This window comes from Helianthus annuus, chromosome 13 (assembly GCF_002127325.2).
Source record: "Helianthus annuus cultivar XRQ/B chromosome 13, HanXRQr2.0-SUNRISE, whole genome shotgun sequence".
NCBI lineage: Eukaryota > Viridiplantae > Streptophyta > Magnoliopsida > Asterales > Asteraceae > Helianthus > Helianthus annuus.
Window position 1 is genome coordinate 167,468,592 of NC_035445.2, and position 5,551 is coordinate 167,474,142.

Here is a 5,551-nt window from a genome sequence, read left to right on the forward strand (position 1 = left end):
ACTATGCAAGTCCAAAGAGCACAAGACCGTTGAGTGCAAGAAAATAAAGGATGCAACCTGCTATGGTTGTAACGAAAAGGGGCACATAAAGAGTAACTGCCCAAAGTATGCCAAGAAGGCGGAGGAGACGAAGAAATCAAATGCGAGAGTGTTTCGCATGGATGCAAAAGAAGCAGTCCAGAACGACAACGTGCTTACAGGTACTTTTCTCGTAAATAATATATTTGCAAGAGTACTATTCGATTCAGGAGCCGATAAATCTTTTGTAGACCAAAAATTTTGCCAACTGTTGAATATGCCAATCAAAACCTTAGATATAAAATACGAAGTGGAACTGGCGGACGGTACGATAGAAACCGTCTCCACTGTCTTAGAGGGATGCGAGATATCCATTAGGAACCACTCTTTTCCTCTATCTCTACTTCCCTTCAAGCTAGCAGGTTTTGACATTGTACTAGGCATGGACTGGTTATCCCGTAACCAGGCCCAAATCATATGCGGCAAGAGGCAAATAGTCTTAAAGACCCCGAGTGGTGAATCTCTTACCATTCGAGGAGATACGCAGTACGGATTACCCGAAGACGTATCTATGCTCAAAGCTTCAAGATGTTTGAACAGAGGCTGCATCATTTACATGGCTCAAGTTCTAATTGAAGAACCTAAGCCAAAGATCGAAGACCTTCCAGTCATTTCTGAATATCCAGAAGTTTTTCCCGAAGAGCTACCTGGTTTGCCACCAGATAGACAAGTGGAGTTCAGAATAGACATTATTCCTGGAGCAGCCCCGATCGCTAGAGCACCTTACCGATTAGCTCCAACAGAAATGAAGGAACTGAGGACCCAGTTAGACGAACTGCTGGCAAAAGGTTTTATCAGACCCAGTTCATCTCCCTGGGGAGCACCGGTCCTTTTTGTAAAGAAGAAGGACGGGTCAATGCGTTTATGCATTGATTATAGAGAACTGAACAAAGTTACTATAAAGAATAGATATCCTTTACCAAGGATAGACGACCTATTCGATCAGCTGCAAGGAGCTAGCTACTTCTCGAAGATAGACTTGAGGTCAGGATATCATCAGTTAAAAGTCAGAGACGAAGATGTACACAAGACTGCATTTAGGACTCGCTATGGTCACTACGAGTTCCTTGTGATGCCTTTTGGGCTCACAAATGCACCAGCAGCGTTCATGGATCTCATGAATCGCGTTTGCAAGCCATACTTGGATAAATTCGTCATAGTCTTCATCGACGACATTCTGATATATTCTAAAAGCCAAGTTGACCACGAGAAGCATCTTCGTTGCATCCTCGAGTTATTACAACGTGAGAAACTCTACGCCAAGTTCTCGAAGTGTGAATTCTGGCTAAGAGAAGTTCAATTTTTGGGTCACGTTGTGAGTGAGCGTGGTATCCAAGTGGATCCCGCTAAGGTAGAGGCAGTCATGAACTGGCAGGAGCCAAAGACGCCTACCGAGATCCGTAGTTTCCTAGGATTGGCAGGATACTACCGAAGGTTTATTGAGAATTTCTCAAGGATTGCTGCGCCCTTGACTTCTTTGACCAAGAAGAAAGAAAAGTTTATTTGGGGCCCAAAGCAGCAAGAGTCCTTCGAAGTCCTGAAGCAGAAGCTAAGCAACGCCCCTGTGCTAACATTGCCAGAGGGTACTGATGAGTTCGTAGTTTACTGCGACGCATCACACACAGGCATGGGGTGTGTGCTTATGCAGAAGGGCAAGGTGATTGCCTATGCTTCAAGGCAACTCAAGGTGCATGAGAAGAATTACACCACCCATGATTTGGAGTTGGGTGCCGTTGTATTTGCACTAAAGTTATGGAGGCATTACCTTTATGGTATCAAGTTTGTGATCTTTTCGGATCACAAAAGCCTTCAGCACTTGTTCAACCAGAAGGAGTTGAACATGAGGCAACGCCGTTGGATGGAGACCCTTAATGATTATGATTGTGAAATCAGGTACCATCCCGGCAAGGCGAATGTAGACGCCGATGCCTTGAGCAGGAAGGAAAGGGTAAAACCCATTCGCATCAATGCCAAGAGCATTGAGGTCAAGAACAACCTGATGGAAAGGATATTAGCTGCGCAGCGAGAGGCTGTGTTAGAAGCTAACTATCCAAATGAAAAGCTAGGAGTAACTGAAGAACAGTTGACTCTTAGCAAGGATGGAATCTTGAGACTGAATGGACGTATATGGGTTCCGATTTATGGAGGATTACGAGATGTTGTTCTCCAGGAAGCCCATAGTTCAAAATACTCGGTCCATCCTGGTGCTGATAAAATGTACCAAGATTTAAAGGCAAATTATTGGTGGATAGGCTTGAAAAAGTCTGTAGCCGCCCATGTAGCAAAGTGCTTGACTTGTGCTCAAGTCAAAGCCGAACACCAAAAGCCGTCTGGCTTGCTACAACAGCCTGAGCTTCCCGAGTGGAAGTGGGAATGTGTAACTATGGATTTTATAACCAAGTTACCTAAAACCAAGAAAGGAAATGATACAATATGGGTCATCGTTGATAGGCTGACTAAATCAGCTCATTTCTTACCCATCAAGGAGACGTATAGCTCCGACATGCTAGCCCAACTTTATGTTGACAAGATTGTAGCCTTGCACGGCATACCTGTGACTATTATCTCCGACCGAGATACCAGGTATACATCTCATTTCTGGAAGAGTTTCCAGCAATCTTTGGGCACGCGCTTAAATTTTAGTACGGCTTACCATCCACAGACGGACGGTCAAAGTGAGCGTACTATTCAGACATTAGAAGACATGCTTCGTGCATGTGCAATCGATTTAGGTGGTGGCTGGGATAAGAACCTACCCCTAATCGAATTCTCCTACAATAATAGCTACCATACCAGCATAAAGGCTGCGCCTTTCGAGGCCTTATACGGTAGAAAATGCAGATCGCCTGTTTGTTGGGCGGAAGTGGGAGAGGTCCAATTATCAGGACCAGAGATTGTTTTCCAGACGACGGACAAAATTGTCCAGATCCGGGAACGTCTCAAGGCTGCACGTGATAGGCAGAAGAGCTACGCCGATCCAAAACGTAAGGATCTTCACTTCGAAGTAGGTGAAAAGGTGTTGCTTAAGGTATCACCCTGGAAGGGGGTGATGCGTTTCGGCAAAAAGGGTAAACTGAGTCCGAGGTACATAGGGCCTTTCGAGGTCATTGAACGAGTCGGATCAGTTGCCTACAAATTGAACTTACCAGAAGAGCTCAATGGAATTCACAATGTGTTCCACATCTGCAATCTCAAGAAGTGTTTCGCCGACGAATCGTTGGTGATCCCTCACACGGATGTGCATATAGATGAGAGCTTAAAGTTTGTAGAAAAACCTTTGTCGATTGAAGATCGACAGGTAAAGAAGCTTCGCAGAAAACACGTACCGATTGTTAAAGTCAAATGGGATACTCGTAGAGGTCCTGAATATACGTGGGAAGTCGAAGCAACAATGAAAGAAAAATACCCCTATTTATTTGAGTAAATCTCGGGTCGAGATTTATTTTAAGGGGGTGAGGATGTAACACCTCGAAATTTTGTGTCCAATGATGTGTTAACACGTGTCGTTGGATTACACGTGGCATCTATAAATAAGTAAAGGACTAATTGTGACAAACCTTGAAAGTATGTAAATTCGAGGGTTATAAATGTCAACAAGGATAAATATACTGTATAGTATCCCTAAATAATGCTTGAACCTTCAAACGAATAAATCAAGGATCGTACGCGGAAGAAAGTGAGAGATTACAAGCTACAGGGGTTAACTGTGTCAACATTTTTAATTATACCTCTGAGTGGCCCTTTAACGTTCCCAAGGCTTCGTAATGGTATTATACCCTCACTAGAATATAATATATAAGTTTCGCGAAGTTTCGTTATGAAACGAGAAAGTTACGATCGAATTCGTATGCGAAGGGTTGAAAGCGTCAATAATGAAAGTTAAGGCTTTCTGAATAATTAATAAATAAACCGGGGACTTGTTAACGCGGATAAATAACACGAGGCCCCTATCGGTAAATAACCGAGGGCCAAACCGCAAAGTTACCCCTTCAAAACCGAAAGGTCAGGCAAATCATTACGAAAGATTTCGTTATTAATGGCCAGATTCTGATAATCATGGCAAAAGATTTTAAAAATCTGATAAACAAGCCTCTCGCGACCCGCGTAAGGTTTAGAGGTAAGTTGAGGCGGGCCGCGAGTGTTCTGTAAAATCGTTTCTGACATTAGACTTTAGGCGACCCGCGTGAAGGTTGCTTGAAATGTCTAGGTGGGCCGCGTAAAGTGCCCAGATGCAGAAACTTTGATGTTTTCTTGACTTTTGCAAACATGAACGATCAAACCTCAAACAAAGAGGCATGGGCACCCTACAAATGACCCATATCACTTAGGGGACACCTCCCATTACCTCTGGTCAGATGGTAGTGCTTGCAATGATCAACAAAGCTTGGCATTGGCTATAAATAGCATGCCTTAAGCATAACAATTCACACAACTCAAAAACACTTATACCTGATCATTCAAGAGCTCTCTAGCTTTCCCTTCTGTTCTCTCATCAAGAGTTAACTTCTGTAAGTCGTTCACAACCATTTTGGTTTCACATTTCCATAGTTATAGCTCATAAACGCAACCGTCGTGACAAACGGTTGTCATTGCAATATCTTGCAAATGGTTCAGTCTTATGACGAATCAAAAGTAGTTTTGAGTTGGTATTTATGTGGGTATTAAACCTCTAAAATGGTTCCCCCTGATCGCCACTCTAACTATGTCAAATATCGAGTCAAACGTGCGGTTAAAAAGTCAACAGAAAGCTATTTAAGCAAATTATGCATAATCTGTAATGTATACGTATTGAAATCTGTTCTGACACTCATAAAATGTGATATTAAGCTTATAAACATAATTGCGCTCGTTTGAATCGACCGTTTGCCATATTGAACCGGTTCGGAGCCGAAAGTCGCAAAAGTTTGACTTTTGCTTTGACTTCAGTTCTGACCCGCTTTAGTGAGGTATAGATATGCCTTAGGACTCTCTTAGGACCAGGTCACATGTTGGTATAAGCCTCTGTGATCGGTTCATGAGTTATCCTAGTCATTCACGCATTCCGTCAAATCGCCTAAAAGTTGACCGTAACGCCACTTTGAAAATAAAACGAGCATTTCGGACACGTGAGCGGACCAGAACCTTGTTTATTAAATTATAAGCATGTCCTTAAAGTTTCACGTCAATCCGAGGTCTAGAATGAGAGTTATGCTAAAAGGCGCACTTTTAAGAAAGTTTTACATTTAACGGCGCAATTAGCATAACGCCTATCTAAACCAAGTTTTCGTCACCAAAAATTTTACCCACTGATTATAAATAATATTTTGGGATTTTTGGAGATTTTTAATAATTTTTACCTCGCTCATAACCTGTGGTTATGGCTTCGGTTCGGTAAATACCGAATATGCCCTTTTCGGCCAAAACGGGAGTTCTACAAGGTCTTTTGACCCGATTCCAGTTACTACTGATTTTAAATAATAAATAAAGTATTTTA